At 30.1% G+C, this 17,467-nt stretch overlaps 1 protein-coding gene across 6 annotated transcripts in view; it reads right to left on the bottom strand.

The window, feature by feature from the left end:
• Nucleotides 1-17,467, bottom strand: part of LOC112680671 (hemicentin-2-like) — a 258,542-nt gene that overhangs the window by 116,127 nt on the left and 124,948 nt on the right. For 2 of the 6 annotated variants that reach the window (XM_025550846.1, XM_025550847.1), the window contains one exon: nucleotides 375-412. The exons of the other annotated variants lie outside the window; for them this stretch is intronic. The gene's annotated coding sequence lies outside the window, so the exon portion shown is untranslated. The remainder of the gene's footprint in view (nucleotides 1-374; nucleotides 413-17,467) is intronic. 6 annotated transcript variants of the gene reach the window in all.

The following is a 17,467-nucleotide window of genomic DNA, read 5'->3' as shown; positions in this document are numbered from 1 at the left end:
GATAATGGATAAAGGGGAAATATTTGAAATTTGTACTCGAACTTCTATGAACCCAACGAGCTGCTTCTGGTTTGAGAATTGTACAAAATAAAGTACATAATACTGTACGGTTTAAAGTTGAAATTTGTGAAAAATAGTTGATCCGGGTGCTGGTCTAACGTTACCGCAGCACCCGTAAAATGAAATTGAATTTCGGGGAGGTTCGGGGGTTGTAAAAATTTAATTTTGTTTGTATAAAATTATACAAAATAAAGTACATAATACTGCTTAATTACAATTCATGATTTAGAAAGTGCGGGTGCTGGGGTAACGCAACTCCTTATCAGATCAACACTAATTATCATATTTTACGTAAAAATCGATATCACACTTACTTATCGTGTTCTTTTCTTAAACTGGTTATACAAGTTTTCTAAAAAAAAAAAAAATAGAGAGAAACTATCAATCATTATCCGAAAAAAACGTGATAATGTATACACTAGTTATATTGTTATGATAATATGATAAACTCGTGGTGAAACAATGTATACGATTCATTTAAAAATGTAATATGCTCAGAACCAGAAACATTCACGTAACAATAAAATGAAAACTTTGTGAACCTTTATGGTTTTATTCGATTTTAACGCTTTAGACGAAAAATAGTGTCGTTAATGTAATCATGTTCATAAAAACATTCCAGCGCGCTGCGGCGAATACTTTCTCGTCGGTGATATTCAATATGTCGTGAAATAATCCTTAACAATGCGATAAACCGGACACGCACGTTGAGTAAACGAACTAATAACTCTTACAACGAGCAAAGGGTTAAAAATATTTACAATAGATATTACCCAATTACTCCTTCCCTGCACTTACTTATAAATATCTTAAAACGTCGAAACACAATATCGGGGGTAGTTAAACTATAGTCTACCCTACTTGACCGTGACTTATGACAATCGTATTATCTAAACAAATACAATATTTGGTATAGACCCCATGGTGGTAGTCGAAACACATGATAAATTGAATCTATCCTAACAGATTTAATTGTTTGGTTCTGATACGACATTAAATCGTTCAATTAGTCGACAAGTCAAAACCAAAATTATTGTAACCATACTATGCACAAAGAGTAAAAATGTATAATGTGTTATGGAAACAAAATGAATCCATCATAGGTTTTATTGAGCACATTTTTATCTACGCTTTTAATTTTTTCGGAGTGCGATTCAACACTTTCTATGGATAATATTAATCAACGTTTTTATTTTTTATAATATAAAATGTTGCGATATTAATCCCAAGCCTGCGAATTTCTGAGCTCGAAAGTAAATGTTATTCTATGGCAAAACTTGATTTGAATATGAAATACGGGTTCGTTATGCAGCATTTCAATAATAGGACGTGATAAACACATAATTCGAGAAAAAATAAAAATAAAAAGAGTCGACCACAGTCTCTTACGATACATTTGAAATTGTTTACCAACCGAATCGTGAAATGTATGTATATATTTTGTGCTTTCTTTCGTCGATGCAACATTATACAGTGCATACGTTTTTTTTTTTATTTAATACACGCGGTCTAATGCTTTTTTTTAATCTAATCGATAGCGAGATACTATTGGGTTCAAACGATAAATGATTGTGTGTTTTGTTGTTTTTTTTTTTTTTTTTTTTTATTCAGAAAACACATTTCCGAAACAGTTGAAGTTTCATGCTAATTTTTACGCGAGTACGCTGTTTAAATAATACTTTTTTTTCCAAAATATTTGATTTGAAGTTGAACAATAATAATATTACAACACTGCAGATATTGTGCCAAAATTACAGAAGAAAAATTAACGTCTAACTCAATATGGTCATCATGAACTATCTCGTATTCTTGTGAGAATTTTTCACATTTCGATTTTAACCACACGTATAAATTGGAAAATAAATTTTATTCTTTTTTAAACATGAATTGGTAGAATCAAAAATATATTATGTTGTTTTTTTCCGTGACCAAAATATCGAGATATTACATAAATATTACACGAGCGTATACGTTACTATGTCGGTTTTATAATTTAATATATTTTATCTCATTTTCACTTTTGTCACGATGTCCTGTCTGTCGAATTCCCTTGAAACATCTTACAACTGCAGACTTGAACTACAATAAATCTAATTGGATTCGGTCATATACTTTTGTGACTTAACCACGCTTAATGGAATTGACAAAGAAAAAAAAATACGATCTTATAAAAAATAAATGGACGTTAGCGCCCCCTTGGTTCGAAGTGTGATATAAATATAAATATACTCGTATTATAGTTTAAAGTAAAATATCTTGTATTCAATTCTTTTGTCAGTTTCTGAAAACCAGATGTCATGGAAATGAAAATTATGGATATATGTCTTAGTATGAACAGTAAATCACAGACAATTGTTTTAGAAAAAAAAGTTCCACGAATGCCGTTTTTAGTTGCTAACAAACATTATTTTCTACGCTATTATTTTTTATACTTTTATAGAATAAACAAAGTTCAATATCCATTGGAAGTTCAACGTTGAATCCCTCCAAATTATTGCTTGTTATTAATTTACTTGAATATGTTATTAATACATGCTACTGAAATCGTATCATTAACCGGACTAAACTTTTAATGTACGCATACACAATATCACGGATGATGACAAATTTATAATATCATAAATATCAATTGAAACATATTGACATCTAATAGAAATCGATAATATAACTCATAAAGTACACGGGAAATACATTTTAAAATCGTTTTCATCAAACACTATTAGGTACGAATGCTTTTTTTTAATTTTTTTTTTATATTTTGTTCACGATACATTAATTCTGATCTAAAAGTGGTGTGGTTCAATTGTAAAGTCCAACGGATATATACATGAAAATTCGTGTACACTATTCCGAATGCATTAGAAATGTTTTATTATAAATCATTGCATAAAATACTCGCCGCATAAAAACACCGTAATAGGCCGTATGGCGTGCACCCAGAGATGGAACAAGGAATTTTTACGCCCAGGCAAAATGTTAAAATTACGTGCTATCACAGACCAATAATCAAATACTTTTGTCGATAATTTTTTTCTAATAAATTAATATTAATATACATATACATACATATGTATACATATAAATTAATATACAATCCCACTTAATGAGTTTTACCCTAATATCAGTATTTAACAAAGTTAAAAATATCAAATTAGTTATTAATAATTACAATAATTACACCCACTAAAATATTACGTCCGGGGACGAATCCCCGTCTTCCACCTCCTAGTTCCACCTCTGCGTGCACTATGATATTACGTGATGTATGAAAATCATTGTTCGTTTAGTCGCACTCGTATTAGCTACAGCCGTATCTCCATAGGACTGTTTCTTCAACACGCAGCTCGTCCGAATATGTACAACATTGTTCCGTCCCAAGCCAGCGCGAAAACGAAGTTAGAACGGTTATTTGCTTCCCGAGAATTATTATGCCCGGTGAATCAATGTAAAATCGTTCATGTATTTCTTAGGACGGTTTTTTTCTCTGTGCAACTGCTATACTTTTCCCTGTGGCGGTTTCGTTTACCGATATAATATGTAACTGCCACGTTCTCGGACGAACTTCATTTGGTTTTCCTTTCTTTTTTTCTTCTCCTTTCTTTTTCGTTTCTCGACCGACACGTGGCGTATTCGATGCGAACAAAACAATTCCGATACTTTAATAAATCAGAATATTATGCGCACAATAATATTATCGATCCGGCGGGATGATAAGACAAACTATGCGACCCCGATGTCACCGTTTTTGTTATTATTATCACTAACTATTATTATTAATACTTTACGGACATATTTTAGATTAATCATCGACCGTTTAACGTATGTGCGAATACATACGGGTTTTGGTTTCTTTTTCGCCCACAAACGCGGTCCGCGAACTATTTCGTGGTCAAGAATTTCAAAAATGTCAAGACCTATTCCGAGTAATGCACGCATTTCCGGAAAGGACTGTGTTCCGAACTCAAAACCACCACACACACACCAACCTACGTCAAAATTCTAGACCCTTCGATTTTACAGTTTATCCCCATCCCCTCCCTCTTTCCCCACTCCACTGTATATTAATTATTAAAGATTTACTGCTGACGTGTGACACTGGTGGCGAACAAGGAATTCGCGGAACAGAATGTAAATACATGTATGACAGTCGTCAAACGTGAGGCAAAAAGTTTATCGTACGTGTTTTTTTTTCTACCCTCCATCAAACGGGATAGATAGCATTTCATCAGTTTGGAAGGTAGTTCGGTTGTATATATCTGTGGGTATTTAAACACCGGTGCGCTTAATAAAAGCGTTATTTCTCTGCGAGTAAAAAAAAAAAAAATAGTAAAGTAAGACAAGTTCTTGCGTTGAAAGAATTGCAAATTCTATAAATTTTCTTGTTTAAGTGTTAACAATTTAAAATTCGGAGCAGTTACTTTTATCGTTTACCGTTCATTTTTTGATTTCATAACTCCGCTTTGTTAATATTGAAATCTTATGGTTCGTAAATATAATTGTATAAAATAATATGTTATTAAGAAATATTAAAAATGTCCAGAGTAAAAGTACAAACTTATAGGCATTGTTATTTTTTTTTTTTTTTAAGAGAACATTCGATAGCAACAAAACTAAAAGTATTTTTAAAAAATATGCGCATTTGAATTCGCTTAATTCATTTTAATACTTACATAATAATGTATAGCTAGTGTATGAATATAGTATTACAAATTGTAATCACCAAGCTATTAGAAAATCTATTTTAAAATTATATGCAAATATTCACTTCGCACAAAACCGTAAAAAAAAAGCGTAATATATGTGATTATTAGATAAAAATTACACCGATTTCACGTGGAACCTAAAATAATATTATCCCTCACTCATTGCGTAATTGTCGGAATACGCGAAAAGATCACGACATTCAGTTCACGGTAATTCGTATTGTTTAATAATAAAAATAGCGGGTGACTGACAATGGGTAAAATAGTCACGATTTTTTTTAAATCGAGTTAGATTTATTTTCGAGTTTTATTGAAAAAAAAAAACTAATTTTGCTATCGATTGATGTAGTTTTTCGGTTTTCTAATATGTCGATCAAATGGGTCACAATCGAACCAGAGTTTAACCGATCGTTTTAATAATAATATAATATTCAATATGAACGGAGTTGCTGCAAACTACCGAGATCACGAACAACTATGCATCAACCGCACCGCGTTTGTTGTAGAAGTGTCGGCGGACTACACGAAAACGGTCGCCAATAATAATTAACAATCGCCATTACAATAATAATAACACGGCACGGCATCTGCCGCGTACTAACTTCTCTTCGCGCGTCCTAACAGCCATTAGAATTCTCAAGGGGGCGTCCTGAAAATAATTATTCGATTTCGAACGCGGACTTGCGCCGAACGCACTCAAAACCGAATATAATGTTATTTTTGCCCTAAGTGAACATAAACCGTATACACGTATGCGTTGGTTTTTTCTCGGGAACAAACCTCTTTCAAAAATCGGTCACAATTAATACGTGGCCAAAGTTGTCCGTGTATGTGTTTTTAAACGCAACCGGAGAGCGCTGTTCGTCTCGTACGTCACGTCTGAAATAGACGAGACGCTTAGTGCATTGGCAAACACCGCGTCGGTAAAACAATTTTAAACCCATACAGTTTAGGTCTAGAAGTGCGTACATTGATTACTAATAGTAATCAAAATTGTTTGAATTTTGCCGCTCGTGAAGTATTTATTTATTTATAAATAAACGATCAAATGTAAAAATACTCTCGATTTTTTCTAACCTAAGGACGACTTTGACGGTGTCCATATGTATTTTTTAATGCACTTGTGTAGATAATAAAAATTATGACATAACTGTTCGATGGATACAGGCGGGTATCATATCATCTCGTGTATTGCGTCCGAAATAGCACGGTGAGACATTTTTAGTTTTTCGAACACTATCGTTTCATCATTGAATCAATAGTATTCAAAAGTTCATCGACTCAAGACGATGCGTCAGTTTCTTATGAAAATTTGCATCTTTTTGTCTACCGCTGATGCACATCACAGCAAAAACATACTACATAGGACGTTTAAAGTGTGAAATTTATGTTACAGTTAGTGTTTAAACCTGTAGTCAAGAAATTCAAAGAAAATAATACTTTTGAGAGCACGACATAATAATATAGAATATTGACTTATTAGGATTTCAAGTTTTTTTGATCAGACAGTTACTTCGCTGTCAATCGATATTCTGCAAAAAATGTTGCGAAAATATTTTTCTTTTTAAATGTCAGAATACGTGTTTAAACTATAAACCCATCTTATATAATTTATATGACGTGCTTTTGCCGTATTAGACAAAGACAACCAAACGTGAGCTGACATCGTCTTAGTAAATCTAAATGCACAAAAGTTCGTTGATATGTTTTTATTTCGTAAAAATAAAAAAAAGAATATATATATATCATATTTATTATGATGTATTTTCCTTCCATTTCATTTTTTATATTATTATTATTTTTGGTGACAACTGACTTCGACATAATTTGTAGGTACATGAAACACGTATATCGAATACCGTTTCAAATGTCCAAGGTAATATCACAGAGCGAATGTAAACGATTTCAGTATACTTAAACAAATATATTCTGTTGTGCTTACTTTTAACGATGACAAAAACAAGAATAACAAAATTGAATATTTTGTACATTAGAGATAAAATATTTTTTGAGTATCAACATATATACAGTATCACCCTTAATATCTCCACGAGAAATCAATATATTTAAACGCGGTTTTTTTTTTACAATACTTAATATGGAAATTCTGATTGAATGGCATAAAATTCATTTTTTAAAAAAAAAAAAATTCAAAAAAAAAAAAAATGTTATGCATTTAAGAATTTTTAACTTTTAAGAAAGCCATTTTCTTGAGCATATTTTTTTTTGTAAATATACAAAAAAAAATATTAAAATTTAATAAAAATTGACCAAGACTTCCTGGGAAAATGCATAAGAACATAGGGTCCAGTGTTTGGCCACCTAGATCACCTGATTTAACACCAATGAATTTTTTTTTATGAGGTTATTTAAAAAATCTTGTGTATCCATCGTGTTCATTGCCTGATCTCCAAGATAAAATTTAACAAAATATTCAAAATATTTTACCTGAGACATTAGAAAATATTAAAAACGCTTTGGTCCAAAAACTTTAGCTCTGTATTACAAATAATGGAGGTCACTTTGAACATTTATAAAAAAAAAAAAATATAATGCATTATTTTCGTTTTTATGTTATAAAATCTCTTTTTTTTTTCTATTAACAATCAAGTTTAAAAATATTATATGAATTTTAATTTTAATGTTGCCTAAATGTTCCACTAATAATTAGATATTTACAGATTGCCATAAAAAATCAGCGTTACAATCGAGATTGATTAAATCGAGCAATTCGTGTTTTGCTAGGTAACAACTATTATTATAGATATTCAAAAACATAACTTTTTTTTTTTTAATTGTTTTAAAAAATATGCTCAAGAAAATCTTAAAAATTGAAAATTATTAAATGCATAAACATTTTTTTTTAAATTTTTGAATTTTTTTAATAAAGAAATTTCATTTTATACCATTCAATCAGAAATTCCATACTAAGTATTATAAAAAAAAAACCGCGTTTAAATATATTGATTTCTCGTGGAGATATTAAGGGTGACAGGAGACTTATGGGACATACTAAATATATATGATACAGATGGAAATGAAATGTTCTAAAGTGACAAGAAGTTTTAGGAAGGTTTTAAACACCTACGCTCTGCCGCTTAAAAATATTAGATTGCTATAGGTTTCCATAAGATATATATAGTTTTTAAAATGTATTTTACTATTTCTTCGGTTTCTAGATTACATTTTCTATGATATAATGAAAATCTAGACCGTCCAATATTGTATGTTAACTTAAAAACTAAAACAATTTTAAATATTTACTTTCTAACCGCTCTGATAAATAACTTACCGAGCAAAGGCCTCTGTGTTTAAGTACAATAACTTCTTACTGGCGGCTGGCGTTATACTTATCACGGAAAAACTTGTCTTTTAATTAAAATTGTTCTTCTTACACGCTAATCTTAACGACGAGAACTAATGTTGTGTGAAATTACCAGAAGATATACGTGAAGATATATCATATAACATTAGTGTGCTTTACGTAGACCAATAAGTTTTTGTCAGAAAAAACCATTAGACAAAGATTACGAACGGGATAATTTATCAGTTTTAGTATACATTTTTTAAAAATTTTCTAATGTAATCAAAATTACAACAATGTAATACGTCGTTAGAGCCATATGTGTGCACATGAAATTCAAATTACTCAACAATGTATGATTTTTGTAACTACACGATTTTATAATTGTATGCCAAGTATTTCTAAAAAAAGTCTCTAGAGGCACGCATGTAGTATATTATACACGCGTGTTATTATTCTTTGGTTAATTATACGCCAATCGGTGCGTTACAAGTGAATAAAAGTGACGGAAATAGATTTTTTTTTTTAATTAAGTTGTTTATACATCCCAATGAATATGAATTTTAAAGCATATACTTAATTAATTGTTGGACACATATTATTATTTTAGTCTGCGGTAAGAAACGAATAGCGTTTAGCAGGATCGCTGTAAACCGTATAATTTTTATTATTTGTTTATTTATAAATTATTTATGTATAGATGTATAACGTTTAATTAATTGTCTACAAGAAACATCTGTTAGCTTAGACGCATTCACTCTAAGAACAAATAAAATACAAATTTAATACAATTTTTCCTTTGCTCATTTATTTGATCCATGCCTCGAAATATTCTTAGATATGGAAAATCATGTCGGATAAAATTCAAGCGGATGACTTTAAACTCAAAAACAATGATTATTTAAATATTAAAAAGTATAAGGGTAAATAAGATTCCTGATATAATATTGATTATGATATAATTGTAGTAACATGAATACTAGCAATCAAGTGAATATTCCAAGCCTAATAACAATTTTAAATAATGAATAGAATAAACAAATATATATACCAAGTGACATCACCAATTTTATGAATAATATTGAAATATTCCTTTATATATATGTATTATGCACTGTCGATTAAAACACACTCAAGTTTCCTTTTTGGGATTCGCTACACAACCGTCGAGCAAAACGAAAAACTACGTCGTCAAAGTACTCGCCTGAGCTCGTTGTACCGTCCAAAGTACTACGACATTACGTTTTTATCAACCGAAAAGCTTTCAGGAAAAAAAAAAAAAGAAAGAAACACAATTATTGTCAATTCAACACAATGATAATATTCCCGGCCGCTTTTGAGAATCGAAAGTGTGTAATCATTCGGATTCGTCGGACAAAATGAAACGCGATAATCTTTTTTTCCCACAGCAACGCGTCAGGTTCGTGTTGGTAATTTTTATTTTCATTCTTCTCTCCCACCTAAGCGTTATTAATGTTCGCAGTCGTCCGACAAGGTCGATACTTTCGCAATAGGTGCGTTTTGACGACGAAAAAAACCGAAAGCACAGCCACTCGCTGTTAAACAAATCCCAGTCATTGCTTTTGATATGCGCGAACGTGGCGTTATTAATTTATTACCACCCGCCGGCTGTCGTTCCACGCCCTTAAAGACGAGACACGATATATCGCGACGGCTACCGCACCAATAAATAAGTGTGTTCATACCGTTTTCCTCCGCCGAGTTTTGTCCCTTTGATGAAAGTGGGGTACACTAGTCGTGTCCCGATGATAAAAGTGGAGTACACTAAAAGTGAGATGGATTTAAATCGATATTTTACACAAGGATACAGTACGTTGTTTCGTAAATTGAAATAAAATCGTATTTATGAATTCAAATCCAGAAAATTGTCCGTTATATTGTTGTATAAATACATAAGTGTACTGTACAGGACTTTTACCGGATAAAATTTGATTCTGCCCATTATTATAGCCGTTTAGAGTGCTAAAAAGATTGTCATCGTACGTTTGCGGTTTACTTTTTTTTAGATAATATTATTGTAAATCAATATGATGGAACAACTTTTATCCTAGTGTAAAATGTTATAATACGTAATACATGCGTAAATAAAAAACTTATCGATTTGTGTACATTTTATAATTAAAATTAATTAATTGTATTTTATTAATTGTATTGAGTACAATTATTGATTTCAATAAAAGGGTTTTTCTTGTTTGTTGTTATATGGAGTTTATGTTAAATAGTTTAAGTCTCCCCGGAATGTGTACTACGATCCGCTACTGGTCCCGGGTACGAAAGCGGTGTAGTTTGCTGCCGCGCGGACACAACACCGATTGCCGGGCGAGCGATTTCGGTACCTCTGTGCGACGCGAAGTTCGTAAGCGTTTCGTGTTCGGAATGGGTTTTCAAACGAGCGCGACGATAGATGTTATATTGCAACCGCTATTATTGTCCCATAGATCAAATATTTCAATTGATTTCCCCGACAACCACCACCTCGTTCTCGTTTTCTCCTCGTTCAAAACACGAACGTGCACCGGCACTGCGATCGTGGATTACCAACGTGATGTTTTATAAATATTCTCTACCGCCGCGGCTTTTATGTTTCATGCACATGAAACCATAACGTATCATTGTCCGCGCTATTGTTGTCATGGTGTTCGTTCATTATCAACGGTACTAGTGAATTTAAAAAAATTGAATACGATGCGATAGATCTTCTGGAAAGCCGATCGCTGTAATCTCAAACCAATTACACCAATTACAGTTGACTTAGGCTAAGAGAAATCGATCAATTGCACGATGAAATAAACCAACGATTGGGCGATTTTAATTGTATTCCGTTGTAATACCAGACATGAGATACGAAAATAAGCGCAATAAAACTCGCTTAAGACGCACTTTAAGGGACCAACTCAATAGAACGTCTTATGTGGTTATTGAAAAAAATAATGTGACTGAAATATCGAGTTTATTTTTTCATTATTAAACATAATTACCAGGAATTATTTATCGATGTTCATAATCTAAAGCAAACAAAAATAAATATATATTTTTTTAATATGTTATAAAATAAAAAAAAAATAATATTAATAAAAAAATCATAGTTAAAAAAAAGTTATCTATTTATGTTTGTTTGAAATTCTAACAATGCGTATCAGTTAGAACGTTTTCGATTTTGTTGACATAACCCAACATTTCTTCGGTATTTTCTAAGAGGATAATAATTTTTGAATTTCAGAAAGGTGTTGTAAATCAGCAGTAATTGTAGGAGTCGATACTGGATTTTCTGGATCTTTTTCTTGATTGTTTTAAACCTCATATTACAATGAAATACGTACTTACTCTGTAAGATACCATAGTTTGTGTGATAAAATAGAACGATAAATACAATAGACACCTCATAAACGAATAAAATTTCAATTTTTATTTTCACACAGTAACTGCACTTTATTGTAATCTGCTGAAAAAAAAGCGACTTATCCGATTAGATAGAGAAAAACCGAGCGTCTTAATAAGTAGTTTTTACATCAACTCGTATTGGAAATGTAAAGAGTCCGACGGAAAACAGCGTCTTATGTAGGAAAGCGTCTTAAGCGAGTTTTATTTTACAGTAAAATAATAATTATTACACATATTAAATAAATGTTAGAAATTACTTATATTTATAACTATGTTTAGCAAAATTGAACAAACGTTATCCTAAGCAATCATATAAAGATATACTTTTAAAAAAGTAATAAAATACTCATAATAGTATTCATATAAAAAAGTTATTAAAAATAATTCGATACAAATCTATTTTACAAATACTCAAAAAGTATTTGAATACAAATACAAGTATTTATTTTTTTTAATAACAATTAGGATGTAGCCTCATTAATATTTATGATATTAATTAATATGAAGTTATATTTTTAGGATCAAGACTAACAAATGAAGTCAATAATGTATATATTAGATATTTAGCATTACATAATTTAGCATAATTAGATAAACAAATAAGTATACATTATATTTTTAACTAGGAAATAATCATTGTATATTTATTAATAGGACTATAAAAAATACAAAAATATTGACTTTAAATGTAAGTTAATAAAATGTTGTATCACTTTCATATAGCATTTTTTTTTCGAAATTTTAATCACTCATCGTTCCTCTTTTTTTTTTTATTAAAAAACATGCGCCTACTCTGAATACTCTTTCAATGGACGAAATTGAGGGGAGGAAAATATATAGGAATAACAACAATATTTTTTTTATTGATAGTAAAATGAGCCTGAAAAATAATTAATAAAATGGACTTTAAATATAAGTATTTAAATTTTGTTAAAAATACTTTTAAAAAGTATTCAGAATATTTAAAATATTCTTTGAAAAAATTGCATTTTAAATACCATAATATACTTCGTAAAGTAATTAATATAAGTATTTGAATACTAATCTTATGAAGCGTTGTCCAAAAACTGTTATCGTTTTGGGCACAGGACATGTTAATATTAAACTTAGAATTGAGACACGAGTAGAATATTTATTATTCGGAACAAGCAATGGCATCATTATCATTATGTACAAACATTGATGGACATATTTATTTATTTTAGACACAAAGATGTAAAGAACATTTTAATTATTATACAAGTTGCAAGCAAAATACTTATTAGCCATGTTTAAAGTGAACTCAGAGTTTCTTCAATAATTCGTTACTACTTGTTAGGAAATATTTTATAATTCCACGGTGGAATGACTCACCGTTTTTGTTTTCAGCAAACGTTTATTAGAGGTATTCACTGTTACGAGACAGTGTTTAAATTAATATTAAATGCACTGCTGGGGTGGCGCGGTCGTTAAAAATTATGATGAAGTTACGTTCAACAATCATTTAGGCACCACTTAGTATTCTATTTTGGGGGTGCTGTGTATTATTTTGACAACTCCTGCATGGCAGTCATCGTGTGTATTTAGATAACACCGCTGATTGTACGTATGATATTATATCCATGCCGTAGATAAACAGTTGAAACATTTAATTCTTATTTCATTTTACTACGTTATAAACGAATATCTACAATACCACATGTATGTGTACTCTTTCCAGTGTGTTTGATTTACTCAACAATAGACCGTTATAATAGAAATAAATTATGGTTATATTAATGGAAACGTGAAGGCGTGAATCGAGTCTATGCAATAATGTTTGATGCTATTATTGTTTGGTAAAGAGCTATAAATCGTTTTCATCATTAATATTGTTCTGTTCGTATCTACAATAATATAATATGTAAAACAGCTGGTCTATGGCGCTTTAAGTAGCATATGCAACTTTAATAAACTACGTTAGTCGTGCAGAGGTCGAGCGTGAATAAGTAATGAAATCAGAGATGAATATCAAATTTGTTATTAATGTCAAAGAATATTGATATATTTGCGTTGTAAATTGTGTATCATTGTATATCATTGTATATCACATAAGTAACGATTCTATGTGGTTAACGATAAATATTTACACATCAACATTTATAATATTGTCATTCATTTATAGGTTTTTAAAGCATTCCCGGTATAATATTGTTCAATATAATTGCCATTGATTAAATTCATAACCTAGCGAGAAAGCATTTGTATTTATGGTTATTTTTTTATAATATTTTTTTATAACCTAATATAAAAATACCTAAACTTTATATAATTTAAAAATCTTTTTAGTAGGTTTTAAGAAAATTGCAAAATACTAGAGTTTTTGATACATTTTCCACAAAACCGTTAAGAGTTCAAAACGGGTAAAAAGTGCACAGTTAGTGAAAGTTAATAAAACTTTATGAACTTAAAATACTTAATATCATCAAATGCAGTTAGTCTAATGTAGTTTGAAAAACATATTTATAATTATACGAAATATTTATTAAAACATAATGACTTTATTACCCACGTAAGAGTTTTCAGGTTACGCCTTAAAACATATTTTAAGGAATACTAAAATATGTTAAAACTACTTTGAGTTCAAACATATTACGGTGATATAATATATCATGTGCTACTTACTTGTTAACCAACATGTTTCGTCTTTTTAACACATTTCAATATTGGCTTTATTAAAAACACACGTTGAAGACATGTATCTCTTAAACATTTCATTCAACATTATTCTCGCGTATCATATGTATTATTCCGACTTAGGAATAGTGACACAACTTACGTATATCAATGGTATATATTTTTTACGAATACTAATATCACATTAAAAATCGTACACACATATACTCGTATTTACACTTAAAATTCTTTTGTAAGCAGCTTATGGGTGGGTAAGAATGTGTTGAATTTTTTTTCGAAAACTTGGTTATTATTATAATATGTTTTTCTTAAGAAAACATTATGATACACGAAATGCATCCCTTGTTAAACAATATCTAGAAATTCATGTAATTTCAGGTCCAAATATTGATGACAGCCCATAATTTATATCGTACACTGGATCAACAAAACCTTATTTATATTATTATTTACACTTAGTATTACTCTTACGCGTGTACACACACACACACACATTCTATAGATGACTACCACTACAAATGTGTTACGTTTGGAAAAGTCGTTTTTATTTTTTTGGTCTTTTTTTTTTTTTCAACCGTATGGTTTGGTGTACGGCAACCCTTCAGTTTATCGTACCGTTGGCTTTGTGCCACACACACCTAACCACTATATGCGACAACTATTACAGTGTCCAACGCTACGACGATGTCGTCGGAAACGTTGTCCAAATTGTTACATGTTCTGTTGCTCGTTATTCATTTTATTATTACTTTTATATGTCTGAAGTCATATTACCGTTTATAATAAACCGTAATAACAATAATAAAAACTAAAAGTATAAAACCGAAAACAAAACAAAAAATTTGACTATGTTAACTTGTAAGTGCAATTAATATGAAAAATGTGCATTTTTCAAAACAAAAAAAAAAAATGTAAACATAAAAGTTTCGTTAAAATGCTAGATCATGATTGGTAAGTTATTTTGTTTTTTCTTTTTTTCTGTTCACATACCATTGCAATGGTTCTAAGAGACAAATGGAATTTTTATTCCATTAAGAACATTCAGACGGACGAAACGCAAAGTATATATGTTGCGTTTTAGTGCGTCAAAGTTTTAACTAAATTCTATGGGCGCATCCAGAAAGTTTCTTAATGTATATTGTTGAGTCTTATATATATAGTTTATATAAGTTATAAAAATTTACAAATTTATAGTTAAAAAAAAGTTTTTTCCACCTTAAAATATTTTGAAATTTTACTTCATAAAAATATACACTTGTTTCCTGTTTATTGTTATTAATACGCTCTTTAAGTTAATACTAGTCCATAGATTATAAGTCAATATTATCAAAAACAAATTTTTATAATATTTATTTAACATTAAGATATTTTTAAAATATTCAAAAACGGTTTTAATGAAAATTTGTTTAAATTATATATTTTTAGTTGTTGAATTAACATATTTTTACCTTGTATGATGGTATGTTATTTTCCAATATAAATCATAATTATAATTTTCTGACAGTAAAAATAATATTAGTATTGTTTTGTGAAATATATGTTTAATTTAATTTTTGTACTTAGTATTACATTATATTAATATTGAATGGTTTTGTAAAATGTTTACTTTTTGAAAACTAAATATTTAATACAACAAAGTTAAACGAATTTATATAATTGCAATCCATATTTAGGATAGTTTAAAATAATATACAAATTATGTGATATTTTATTGCATACATTATTTGTAGTTTTCAAAGTCATTACAAAATAATATCTAATTTTTTTTGATATATTTATTTAGAACAAAAATTGTATAGAACATGAATATTAACAATCTTTACGACGATATTATAATACGAATGAATATATATATTTTTTCGTATACATGTGATTATTATTATAATGTATACGTCAGTGTTTTACTTTATGGGTGTATGAGTATTTCGAATATCCAATGATCGTTTCGAAAGGTGGATACCGACAATAGAATTCGACCAAACATAAATTTATATATAGTATTAGGATGGATGTAAAAAAAAAAAAACGAACCTATACAGAGATAAATCGTGTTGTAGTGAGGCGTGTTTGTGAGTGGTGTACGTATTGTTATTGTACGCGGCGACCCGATATTGTTTTTGAGTGTATTTTTTTGAAAAACCGCAGAGTTTTCGCGAACTGCGACATTTCGCGATAACAAAAAATTAATTCGAACACGCCGCCGTTGACGGCCTTTTGTTTCTCGCAGCTCTGAAATAATATTCTAGGGGCCGCGAGCGTATAATGCACTTGACTAGTCAACCGCGACGGCTTTCGCTTCGTACAGCTGAGAGGAGGTGGAAAAAAAACACGGAAAAACGAGTAAAAACAACAACCGGAAAGGGACGTGTAAAAAAAAACTCTCGCAGCTCCGTATCCGTTTGTTTTGCTTAAGAATGGACCACGCGACGGTGGCAGGCAGCGACGTGACGAAACGGTCGAAATCATCATTAGTTCTTTCGGCGCTGGGGCCCCGTTTTATTATGTTATTATTATAATAATATTTCAGGCGATTATGCGCGAGCAACGGAGCTGCAAAAACTCGTATGACAACGCCGCGCACAGATTTTCGCGTGACATGGAGCCGGCCAAAAGATTATTACGCACACGCGGGCGACGAGTATTAATAATGATAATACATTTTAAAACGTTATATGCGTGTACTTAACAATGCGACATAGTTACGAGCGTACACGCACTTGACATGCATGAGCATATATACGAGTATTTGTCGATAACGGTTTTTATTCTTTTACTACTTAGAATTTATTAAAGGAACCATTTGAAAAAACTTTTATCCGTTAAACAAGTCAGTCGTATAAGATGTCCGTCAAATTTTTGGCTATAGAAAATGTGCCAGTGTGTATGTGTGTGTGTTTTTATGAATAATTTTGGATGTGAAAGGTCTAGTTATTAGAATTTTTGGGAGTTTGATAATTTAAATAATCTCTTTTACGTCAAATATATTTTATGGTCCTACTTTATTGTAAGCAAAGTAATTTGTTTATAAAAAAAAATCTCATTAGAACAAAATGTATTGATATTTATTGAATTTACGTATTTATTAAATAGAACACTTCTGTTTTCACCAATAAAATGTTTGGCAATAATGTGCAATAGTAAAATTATAAAATTATATTATGGCAGACAAATAAATATGTTATACTTATTTTATCATAGAACATATAAATTATTGTTATTTAATGTATTAATGTATATTTCCTAACTAAAGTTTTTCTGTTTGTGCCATCTATATATATAATAATATTATATAGTAATAATAATAATAATAATAATAATAATAATAATAATAATAATAATAATA

Source organism: Sipha flava, unplaced genomic scaffold, assembly GCF_003268045.1.
Source record: "Sipha flava isolate LNK unplaced genomic scaffold, YSA_version1 179_pilon_pilon, whole genome shotgun sequence".
NCBI classification, from domain to species: domain Eukaryota; kingdom Metazoa; phylum Arthropoda; class Insecta; order Hemiptera; family Aphididae; genus Sipha; species Sipha flava.
This window is presented reverse-complemented; position numbering and strand designations above follow the sequence as displayed.